The sequence below is a fragment of the Muntiacus reevesi genome, chromosome 3 (assembly GCF_963930625.1).
Source record: "Muntiacus reevesi chromosome 3, mMunRee1.1, whole genome shotgun sequence".
Taxonomy (NCBI): domain Eukaryota; kingdom Metazoa; phylum Chordata; class Mammalia; order Artiodactyla; family Cervidae; genus Muntiacus; species Muntiacus reevesi.
Genome location: NC_089251.1, coordinates 238033544 through 238046230, shown reverse-complemented (window position 1 = coordinate 238046230; position 12687 = coordinate 238033544). Strand labels below are relative to the sequence as shown.

The 12687-nt window shown below is 38.4% G+C and overlaps 1 pseudogene; it reads right to left on the bottom strand.

Moving 5' to 3' along the window:
• Positions 1-875: 875 nt before the first annotated feature.
• The window catches only part of LOC136164232 (TNF receptor-associated factor 5 pseudogene), a 24254-nt pseudogene continuing 12442 nt past the window's right edge, over positions 876-12687 (bottom strand).

Genomic DNA, 12687 nt, shown 5'->3' with positions numbered 1-12687 from the left:
ACAGACACTCTTCTTAGCCATCAATTTCAGATGGGAGTTCTCATACCCAGAGGAAATTGTAATGGTGTTCTCCCTAGGTTTTAATTCCTCTTATCCATATGACACTTTCTCCATCATATACTAAATTCTGCCCATCCTCATATTAATTTACTATAACTACCAAAATACTTCTAAGTTATGTTTAAACATGTATGTATATTTTAAGTTGAATCTTATGAAATTGCTAATATTTGATCATTTTGTTTATAAATAGTTTTTTTCACGTGGTTGGACCTAATAAGATACGAACTTTAGCTGGATGGCTGTAAATCATTATATATATATATATATACTATGCAGTGTTTTCTGCTTTACTTCAGCAGGAAGAATGAAAATACTAACTCTATTCACAAGTTCTTATGCAGCCTTGCAAAACTATTCTTGCTGACTACTGGTAAATTTCATGAAAATATTAAAAGTGTAGTAGCTTCCATAATACAGTATGTAACCCAAAAAAGTTTGATCCAAACTGGGTATATTGACTTCGAAGTACACTACCCATCTACTTGGGCTTCCCTGGTGGCACAGGTTAAAAAATCTGCCTGCCAAGCAGGAGACACAGGTTAATCCCTGGGCCGGGACGATCCCCTGGAGGAGGAAACGGCAACCCACTCCAGCATTCTTGCCCGGAGAACTCCACAAACAGAGGAGCCCAGTGGGCTGTAGTCCATGGGGTCGCAAAAAGTCGGACATGACATAATGACTAAATAACAATAACAACTTATCTACTTAACTGAAATAGCCTACCCTAAAAGACAGCTTTTGTAGGCTTAAGGTCAGTTCTAGAATCCACAGGCCAAATATAAAAATACCAAAGCACTTTTGACTGGAAGTTCTATTAATACATCTGTGTCCTCAAAGACATTTAATATTATAGAAGGCTGAGACCCTGAGACCCCACACTAAGCACCAGTTAAAGAGGTATGCTGCAGTCCTTACGTTAAGAAAATTAACGTCTTTCAAGAGATACAAAAATATGAATAATGAGAAGATAGTCTTGAGTATTTTAAGTTTCAAACTGGGACAATAAAATGTAAAAAGAAGACAGCACTCGAGAAACCTTAAAATGACTTCACACGTTAAGGACAAAAAGCCAAGTACAAACGTGTACTGAGCCCAGATCCAGTCACTACATTAACCAAAGGTTCTGGATTCAAGGAGTCCTTTTATCCCCCGGAAGCAATGATTAGAGATCCTCTAGGTCACTTAAGTCCACAGCCATTTTCAAGAAGAGGGTGTCATCTTTAATGTAGGTGTTCTTGGCATTCTCCAAAGTGGAATGAGCCACAAAGCGAGGACAGCCAGTGGCGATGTTCATCTCCCCATCGGGTCTCTTAAAGCTGCTGCTGTTGGGATCGGCCTTGAAGGTCTCCATAATGTGGTTCTTTTTGCCACTCTGGTCCAAAAGCATCAGGGTCACCCTCTGCCTGAACGGCCACTGCAACAGTGAGTCAAACTCCCCTCGCATCACCACAAAGTACAAGGACAGGTGCGCCCCCTTCCCAGACCCGTCCCCGTTCAGGTGGGCTCTAGCGCAGAGGCGGTAGCCACATCGGCTGGTGTAGAAGGGCTGGCTGAAGATGGATACTGTGTGTCCATCCAGCGCCTCCTTCTTCAGCTTGTAGTCTGTCACCTTCCAGATGAGCTTTCGGTTATAGCAGGCACTTTCCAGCAGTTTAAATCGCTCTTCGTTTTTATTCAGCTGTGCTTTATGAATATTAATGTGGGCATCATGTTTGTTAGTCTCCCCTTCCAAAACAACTAGTCTTTGGTCATTGGTTTCTAGCAGGGTGATTTTCTGTTTCACTGTATCAATTGCTTCCACCAAAGGCCTCAGATCAAATTTACTTTGTTGCTGGTTAGCCATTTGTAATCACTGATGCACTTGAACTTCTAGTCAAGCGGACTTGTCAATGTGACTGGCAAGAACCTGCATATTTGACAGGAAGCTTCCATTTTTGCCAAACAACTGCGCAAATTGTTTGAACTCCTTTTTGAATTTCTTTACCGTTTCTGCTAGCTGCTGGATTTTGATTTCTTTTTGTTCTAGGCTCTTATATAAGTCAGAAATCTGCTCCTCTAGTTGGAAGTTCTTTTCTAAAACCAGAAGTATGTGGTCCCATAAGGCCAAACGCTCATGTTCCTGAAGGTTCCCCCGTTTATCCTTAATAAGAGTCCACCTCCGCCCGCCTCTGATGTCATGTTCTTATCTCTAAACCAGTTATGGGCAGGGGCAAGGCAGAGATGGAGGATTGGATGCATTCAGGTTTAGGTGTGCATCACATGCTCCATCCTTGGAAGTAATAAGGTCAGTCATCTTCAACCAAAGCATATCCACTGGGAATAGGAAAAAATATCCTCACTGATTTTCTTCTAGAGGCCAATCTTGAGACAAAGATTCAAGCGCAAGTAGATTATTTGGAAGGCAATCTCACAAACACTGATGGAGTGATAAAAGAGCAGACTCTATGATTTCAATACCTCTGGACCATGAAATTTTTGTACCTTGCTTTATGTCCCTGGATATGTTCCAGGGTCTCCTAGTTTATGGTCTATGGGAACTTGAATAGAATTTGTTGTGTGAAAATTGTATAAATCTTAATTATATTGAATTGATTCATGGTGCTTTTCAGATCTACTATATCCTTCTACTTTTCTGTATATTCATTCTATTGATTTTTTGAGAGTTTGATATTAAAATTCCAACTAAAAATCTTTATTTATTTACTTAAATAATTGTAATATATAGTGGAACTATGTGTATGTTTGTTCTGTATTTTCCAAGCCTCTTGAAATATGTTATCACACTTTCATAATTTAAAAAATAAAAAAAAAGAGAAAACAGAAAAAAAGAGAAAAGAGCAAAGAGAAACACTGGTGGGGAAGTCATGAAGTTAGACAGGAAGATTAGGCTGCCAGTATGTGGTCACTAATTGAGCAAGTTGCCACAACTGGTAACTGAGGCCTAATCCTACTGGGAAACCCTGGTTACCTCCATCTGAGAGAGAAGGGAAATTTATACCCCAACTTCTATCAGTCATTGACTAAGACACATTCCTGAATAAGTTAATTCCCCAGCACCTTGTCCTACCAGTTGCAAAGAGAGAAGAAACTCTGGAAACCAGAGGAAGTCTGTCAGGCAGAGATGTAAATGTTGGCACTTAGGAGCTGGGCCATTCTGCACTGAGTTGGTAAAATACAAGCAGACATGGACTAGGTACCATCTACTACAGGTGTTACAGTAGGTAACATCTACTACAGGCGACCCCCTCAAAACAAAAAAAGGAGTGTGATTGCCTCAGCAAGGGACAATGGAACCTGGGCACCAACATAAATAAGAAATCGCATTGCTTCTTGGTGTTTAACCTGAATCTGTTGAAGTCTAAAGCAAATGTTAATTCCATTGTTCCTTGGGAGAAAGCAAGACATAGTTATTAATGTGAATGCAGATGATCTTTGATCAAAAAGTAAATGTCCTCTTCAGTAATATAAGTTATTTTGAGCTGTCTCTGAGACTTATTGCATTTCACTGGGGGAAGGTATGCAAAGTAGGAAGTCCAGAAATACCTGGAGTAACAGGCAAATTTGGCCTTGGAGTACAGAATGAAGCAAGGCAAAGGCTAACAGGGTTTTGCAAAGAGAATGCACTGGTCATAGCAAACACACTCTTCCAAAAACACAATACAAGACTCTACACATGGACATCACCAGATGGTCAATGTTGAAATCAGATTGATTATATTCTTTGCAACCAAAGAGGGAGAAGCTCTATACAGTCAGCAAAAACAAGAACAGAAGCTGACTGTGGCTCAGATCATGAACTCCTTATTGCCAAATTCAGACTTAAATTGAAGAAAGTAAGGAAAAACACTGGACCATTCATGTATGATCTAAATCAAATCCCTTACGATCATAGAGTGGAAGTGATAAATAGATTAAAAGGATTAGATCTGAAAGAGTGCCTGAAGAACTATGGATGGAGGTTCGTAACATTGTACAGGAGGCAGGGATCAAGACCATCCCCAAGAAAAAGAAATGCAAAAGGCAAAATGGCTGTCTGAGAAGGCTTTACAAAAAGCTGTGAAAAGAAGAGAAGCAAAAGGCAAAGAAGAAAAGGAAAGATATACCCATTTGAATGCAGAGTTCCAAAGAACAGCAAGGAGAGATAAGCCTTCCTCGGTGATCAATGCAAAGAAATAGAAGAAAACAATAGAATGAGAAAGATGAGATCTCTTCAAGAAAATTAGAGATACCAAGGGAACATTTCATGCAAAGATGAGCTCAATAAAGGACAGAAATGGTTTGGACCTAACAGAAGCAGAAGATATTAAGAATTGGCAAGAATACACAAAAAAACATACAGAAAAAGATCTTCATGACCCAGATAATCACTATGGTATGATCATTGACCTAGAGACAGACATCCTGGAATGTGAAGTCAAGTGGGCCTTAGAAAGCATCACTGTGAACAAAGCTAGTGGAGGTTTTAGAATTCCAGCTGAACTATTTCAAATCCTAAAGGATGATGTTGTGAACATGCTGCACTCAATATGCCAGTAATTTGGAAAACTCAGCAGTGGCCACAGGACTGGAAAAGGTCAGTTTTCATTCCAATCCCTAAGAAAGGCAATGCCAAAGAATGCTCAAACTACCTCACAATTCCACTCATCTCACAAGATAGTAAAGTAATGCTCAAAATTCTCCAAGTCAGGCTTCAACAGCACATGAAACGTGAACTTCCAGATGTTCAAGCTGGATTTAGAAAAGGCAGAAGAATCAGAGACCAAATTGCCAACATCCGTTGGATCATCAAAAAAGCAAAAGAGTTCCAGAAAAATATCTACTTGTGCTTTATTGACTACGCCAAAGCCTTTGACTGTGTGGACTGAAATAAACTGTGGAAATTTCTTAAAGAGATGGGAAAACCAGATCACCTTGCCTGACTCCTGAGAAACCTGTATGCAGGTCAAGAAGCAACAGTTAGAACTGGACATGGAACTACAGACTGGTTACAAATTGGGAAAGGAGTACATTAAGACTGTACATTGTTACCCTGCTTTTTTAATTTATATGCAGAGTACATCATGACAAACACCAGGCTGGAAGAAGCACAAACTGGAATCAAGATTGCCAGGAGAAATATCAATAACCTCAGATATGCAGATGACAACACTCTTATGGCAGAAAGTGAAGAAGAACTAAAGAGCCTCTTGATGAAAGTGAAAGAGGAGAGTGAAAAACTTGGCTTAAAACTCAACATTCAGAAAACTAAGATCATGACATCTGGTCCCATCAAATTATGGCAAATAGACAGGGAAACAATGGAAGCAGTGACAGACTTTATTTGGGGGGGGGGGGGGAACTCCAAAATCACTGCAGGTGGTGACTGCAGCCATGAAATTAAAAGACGCTTACTCCTTGGAAGAAAAGTTATGACCAACCCAGACAACATAATAAAAAGTAGAAACATTACTTTGCCAACAAAGTTCCATCTAACGAAAGCTAAGGTTTTTCCAGTAGTCACTTATGAATGTGAAAGTTGGACTATAAACAAAGCTGAGCGCCAAAGAATTGACGCTTTTGAACTGTGGTGTTGGAGAAGACTCTTTGAGAGTCCCTTGGACTGCAGGGAGATCCAACCAGTCCATCCTAAAGGAAATCAGTCCTGAATATACATTGGAAGGACTGATGCTGAAGCTGAAACTCCAATCCTTTGGCCAACTGATGTGAAGAACTGACTCATTGGAAAAGACCCTGATGCTGGGAAAGTTTGAAGGTGAGAAGCAAAGCGGTCGACAGAGAATGAAATTGTTGGATGGCATCACTGACTCAATGGACATGATTCTGAGTAAACTCTGGTAGTTGGTGATGGACAAGGAGGCCTGGCATGCTGCAGTCCATGGGGTCACAAAGAGTTGGACAGGACCGAGCAACTGAACTGAACTGCACTGTGAGAAAGTATGATAAAGAGCAAAGCTTGTATCTTTTCTGTAAAGAATTAGACTTCACTGTATTCCATATCAGTCATGGAAGAGGCAGGTCCCCAAAATAACATGAGGAGTTGAAAGTTTGCCTTTAAATTATGCTAAGGTTATGGTACATTAAGAGTCATCTTTCTGAAACTGATGGCAGTAGGCCATGGACACAGAGGAGGGCTGGCATGACACAGGGTACTTCTAGTAAAATGGAAATATCCTCTGTGGGCCAAGAGCTAAACTTAGAATTAGTCTTATATTGACAAAAGTAGCTAATTGCTTTTAGTGTTTCTTTTTTGTTGTTGTTACATATCAGATACAGTAATGCATTCTTATATTTAATACTCTCTACATCTTTTTAAAGTAAACATTAGTTTTATTCCCATTTGTATTGGTTTTCTATTCCTGCAGTGAAAATTACCACAAGCTCAGCTACTGAAAACTTAGAAAGTTTCTCCTCTTATAGTTCTGCGGGTCAGATTATGTTGGGAAGAATCTGTTTTCTGGCTCATTCATGTAGTTGGTAGAAATCAGTTCTTCGCAATTGTGAGATTGATATCCTGGTTTCCTCAGCTCTCAGCTAAGGCCAGTTCCCGGCTTCTAGAGATCACACATTCCATGGCTTGGCTCCTTCTTTTTCCAGATGCAAAGCCAGCTCTGTGACTTGAGTTCTACTCAAGCTTCAAATTTCTCCTGTCTCTTCCTCTGCTGCACTGTTATTGATGACTTCTTTCAGTTTTAAGGGCCTATGGTATATACTGGGCTTCCCTATTGGCTCAGATGGTAAAGAATCTGCCTGCAATGCGGAAGACTGAGGTTTAATCCTTGGGTTGGGAAGATCCCCTGGAGAAGGGAATGGCTGAGTAGCCATTCCAGTATTCTTGCCTGGAGAATTCCATGGACAGAGGTGCCTGGTGGGCTACAGTTCATATTGTTTACTAGGCTTATCCAGATATTCTAGCATAATTTCCCTATTTGAAGGTCCATAACCTTAGTTTCATCCACAGAGTTCCATTTACTATGTGACATAACAGTCACAGTTCACAGAGATATGGGTATGGATAGCAATGTGGGAGGGGTAGCTTTCTTCTGCTGACCACAGTCCACACTCTGGCTCCCAAAGATTCATGTCTACCCCATCTTGCAAACCACTTGGAATGTGCCATAATTATCTTTATACCCCAAGAACCTGGAATATTCTTAACACTCAAGAGATTAAGTGGATGATATTTTTGAATTCTTGCTTTGAGTATTGCCTTCCATGAAGCAATCTTCTTTCACCCTCCCAGTAGTGTTGGAAAGATTTACCCACTGAGTCACTGGTATTTAAGTGTGAACTGAACAGCTCACTTCTTTTCACATTAGATGCCCAGGTATAGAGGAGCAATAGAAAATTTTTAAATATTAAAAGAAAACTTAAAAGGGCATTAAAATGGAAGCTATCATGAAGAAAAACTATATCCTGGCTGAATATTCCTAGGACCTCCTAGAAAGAAAAAAAAAAAAAAAAACTGAAGTGTTTTTAAATCAATATAATTTCAATCTGTGGAAACTAAACAATTTAGTATAAACCTTACTCTATCTTCAGGGATATAGAAGAGGAAAATAAAATTCTTCTTTTCTTCTTTCATGACTTTTATATTTGCAGTTACCCAGGGTGAAAACAAGTTCTGTAGATTTTATTGCAGGAAGTTGGCTGAAACTCTCCTCTGTTTCCATTGTTTTTCTGCTGGTTGAGCTAATCACACATGGGTTAGTAAAAGAGCCTCATAATTCATATGTTTACCTCAAATCTCCTTGGTTCTAATTTGACCCTCTACATCATGACCCAAACTCCTTTCCTAAATTAGTGATCTGATTACCTCCTCCTCTAGTTGAAAAGTGTTCAATACTTCTTCAGTTCCCTTATCATGCAATTCAAGGCCCTCCCAACCTCATTTTAACCCCACTTGGAGTTCAGGCTTTAGACATCAATAGACCTAGTCTAAAATTCCAGCCCCCCTCCTATCTGCTAGGTGATAGGGGCCAAGTCACGTTAACGTCTTTAGTGTAACTTCCCTATTTGTATAAATGATATAGTGCAGGATTTTACCAAGAATTTGGGATACATGTCAAGCCCCTGGAACCTAGAAAATGTTTGTAAGTTGTAGTTGTCACAGTAACCTGTTTACTCTCACTCCCTACACTGCTCACTGTGTACCCCAAAATCTAGGTGACACTCATGGTACTCATAAAGATCCACATACCCTTATGTGTGCGTATGTGTTAGTTGCTCAGTCATGTCTGACTCTTTGCAATCCCATGGACTGTAGCCCACCAAGCTTCTCTGTTCATGGAATCCTCCAGGCAAGAATACTGGGGTGGGTAGTCATTCCCTTTTCCAGGGGGATTGAACGTGAGTCTCCTGCGTTGCAGGCGGATTCTTTATCATCTGAGCCACCAGGGAAGCCATATACCATTATGCCTCCAAGCTTTTATTCATACAACTTCTTTTATTTCAAAACCTTTCTACTGATATTTTAAACCTGGAAAGAATCTCTTCATACTGAAAGACACAGAAGTTTCTCTTCTCTCTAAGTTTTGCCACCTCTCTAATGATATCCTGCTCTTTCTTGGTCCATGGGACCACTCAGTTCTACCTCCATGCTCCTACTGCACTTCTTCCAAACCACTGGCCTTTACCACCTATGTCAAAACTTATCCTATGAGTGAATTTCTTCTCACCAGAGGGTGAGTTTCCCACAGCCAGATCTGGTGTCTTACTCATGGTTTCATCACTCTCAGGTGTGATGGTGGACTCGCAGTGGCTGCTCAGCAAATATTTATGGTACTAAATCATAGCACATCATCTAAAGACAGAGGGTTGATGCTGGTCTGTAACACTTCATCCAAAGCCAAAATAATTAATCATCATTTTTCATAATGTTTATTATTATTATCATTACAAATATTATTTTGGATTCTTTTAAAGTACAATGGGCTAAACAGTCACCAATGATGACTTTCCTGGAGTTTTCGTCACAAGTGAATTCAATATTTAATTCATATTTTGTTCCCCAAACTAAATGCCCACATTTAAAATGTATGTATGTAAGTAAATATGAATAGTGGCATTCTTATGAACAATTCTATGGTAAAAGGAAGTTAGATGGCAGAAGGATTCTGGTCAGAAAACACATTTTACAAGTAAGCTTCTAGGAGGATATTTTAAACAACACTGAGGGGAAAAATTATTTGAAACATGAAAAATGCCTTTCTACTGTCCCTCTAATGGATGTACTTTAAAGAAAACCAAGGGGAATTTTAAACTCCACATACATTTTATGAACATTCACATGAATATCTATGACTAATCTCAAGTGCATTTGAATAAAAATTAGAACAATTTTGATGTTCCAAGTTGAATTATTAAGTAAAAATATTCAGTTATCAGATAGTTAATTAAGTGGAACTGACTGTATTCATTAAAATATTTGTTCCAAACAAATGTATTTAACATTCAGATATTATGCAGAATAGGTGACAATTGCATATCTCCATGGAGATCAATAATGGGATTCAGATCATTGTGTAAAGAGTCTGCAAGTTTAATGCAGAGAGAATGTCATTATTATTTCTCTCTTAATGATGGTCATTATGCGCAAACACTGATTGAATTCCATTTGTTACCTGCATTTGAGCTGAGAGGAATAATTACAATTTAAGTGTCTCCATTAAAATTCATAAAAGAATATGAATGCAAAAATTGTACTTGAAACTGACAAAATATACTTTGAGGATATAAATTGTGTTTTCTGATAGGCCTTTTGAAAGTATTAAAAATAGCTTCATTTTAATAAGATGACATATAAAGATCATGTGCTATCCTCACCTTTATGTAAATTTTAATGCTGCAATACATGACTAATAATAAAAAGTAAAGAAATTAATTTTTAAAAAGTAAAATCAATTAAACAATGTGCAGTTAGCACTCATACTTTTGAGGACTGGGTCATAGTCATCCTTTTTTTTAAGTGTTTTTAACTGCTGTATGATATTAAAATCATGTTCTGTCATTACATATATTGGTGATATCTTTCTACCACCCACCACAGCTGACAGCTAATAGATTTAAGGAATGGACAGATGTAAATTAAATGTGCTGTGTTCACTTTCATTTATTGGGCATATACTTTTTCAATCTGTTTTGCCCTGTTCCACATCTGTATAATTTCAGGTGCTAACAGTTAGCAATTTATGAGCCACACAAATGCAGTTTTCAGTTGATTAATCAGCATTTTTCCCAGAGTAAAGTGAAATGTACTAAGATGTCATATGGGATGACACTGAGCCTTAAATGTCTTGCCTTTAGTAACCTAGGTGAGTTTGCTAAGTCTGATGAAAGAAGGTTGAGTATTTGATGCCACAGAAACCACAAATGAAATGACCACAATGGAGCTATGACACATGTGTGCTGCTAGTCAAGTTGGAGAAGCATCTGAAGAGAAACATGATGTTTTCCTTCTGTACCAGACATTCTTCTCTCACTCTGCTTCAGAACTTCAAAAGTACAGTGTCATGAATTTACAGTGTTTCTATTATAATGCTATATGTTTTTACACTGTTAAGCAAGAATAAGGAAGTCAGAGATTTTTGTGTGATGAAGTTCTTTACGTCTTATCTCATCCACTTTCATCATTTTACAGATGAGAAAACCAAGGACAAGAGATGCTCATGATTAAAACACTTTCAAATGTTAGTGGTCACCTGAACTCAGATCCTTTGCCATTGACCACAACATTTTTTATAAGGAGTATTTTTGGACATTATTATCTGTCAACATGTTCATATATATTCATTCTTCTCATTTTATTTTGTCATCTACATATGGGATTTTTTTAAACCCTGTTCACTTAGAGTATCATGTTTTGAAGAAATATGAAGAATAAGAACTTTGTGGTTATGTTTGCAATGGCTAAAATGGCTGTAGATGTAATAAAATCACCTGTGCTACAATCAGAAACCATAAGTTGTAGTCCTCTAATGTATGAATATTTTTAGACTGCCTAATTACTTATATCCATAATTTTCTTGAGTTTCTATATTCCCGATCTTGCCAGTTGATCACTTTGAGGCAAAATGCAAAGATTATAATTATACTGGGCAGTGTCAACACTGGCAATAATACTTGGCAATTTTGCGTGAGATTCTGATTCTCTGGAAACAGGAGAAAAGACAGGGGAAGAGTGGGGACTTAGAACAAGGAACAGACAAGGCTCCCATGAAGCCTCTGTCCTTGCTGAGATACCTACAACCATGAAAAAAAAAGAAATAGGAGAGAGGAGAGGACAGGACAAAAGGGAAAAACAAAGGAACTTGAAAATAGTGGACTTGGAAATCAATTATTTTTTGCTGAAATAGGCGATAAGACACAAATGCTTGCACAGCATCTATCTTTATTTGTGAATACTCTTTTAGAGACTAGAACCCTCTACGAACAGAGTATCCATGTAGCAACTTAGCACAGACTAGTGAAAAGTATTAGAATTGAGGCTGACATAAATTAGCAATGATTATTGTACTATCATTTTAAATGGGAGGAAAAAGACCTTGTCCTTTTTAAAGAAGCAAACATACTTACCTTAAAGAAGTCGAACCATGTTTAACAGGCTAATGTGTGAATGTAACCTAAGCTTTTGATTCCATCAGTACCTACTAATAGCAGTTCAGCTCAACTGGGATTAAATCATAAGTATAAAAAAAGCATGAGGAAAATAGCTGCCAATTGAGTATCTTAACTAGTTCTTCTTGATTGACCTCACACTCTGCAGTTTGAACTTCCGTTCCTCAGGTATGTAAATCTCACTGGATGCCTAAGCACACTGCTTTCTAAATCTGCGGTGAAACTTACACCAATCATTTTTCCAGCGTGTTCAAGCTAATCAGATGCTATCCTTCGTCACGCCTTATTTCTCAGTCCTCTGACATGGCAAGAGAAGTTCATGGCAACCATAATTTATCCTTATAATTCTTTTGGAATTATTCAATGCATGCAACAGGAAGTGGGCAGTTTCTGGAATGAAGAATCAGTCTTAATTGGTTAAAAAGACTGAAATGGCTAAATTAAAATCAAGTCATATACTGCAGCCAGGAAGGGGACGGGGAAAGTGTTCTTGTCTGATGCTATCTTCCCAGGTACTGAATTGAGGAGCGTGAGCTCCAAACGTGAGAAATATGCCTTATGTTGATTATCAACCAGTGAAGTAAGAAACCATAAATAATCTAAAGTAAAGGGCATGAACTTCCCCCACAAAGTCAAAGCTCCTCTTCATGCAAGGTGAACTGTTAAAGGGAAAAATACGTTTTCAGTTGCTGTTCACTTTATATAAGCATTGATGTGCCTGTGTCAAAATGTGCGTTTCCTGCCCTCAGCAGTTCTTGAGGAATAGATAAAATGACATATATAGATGGGCAGCCTGATTTCCAAACCTTTTTTTCCCTGATGGATCTTGTGAGAGTGAAAGTTATATTGTTGCAGTAGGGATAGCTTACTAGTTATTATTAGACATGACTCATTATTGTTCGAACAATATTATACTGAACACATTAATTTGCATCTACAAATGCAGTTCATTATCTTTTAAAGAAACACGACTCTGTTGAAGAACTGGTTCTTCCTCAGCACTCCTGTGCC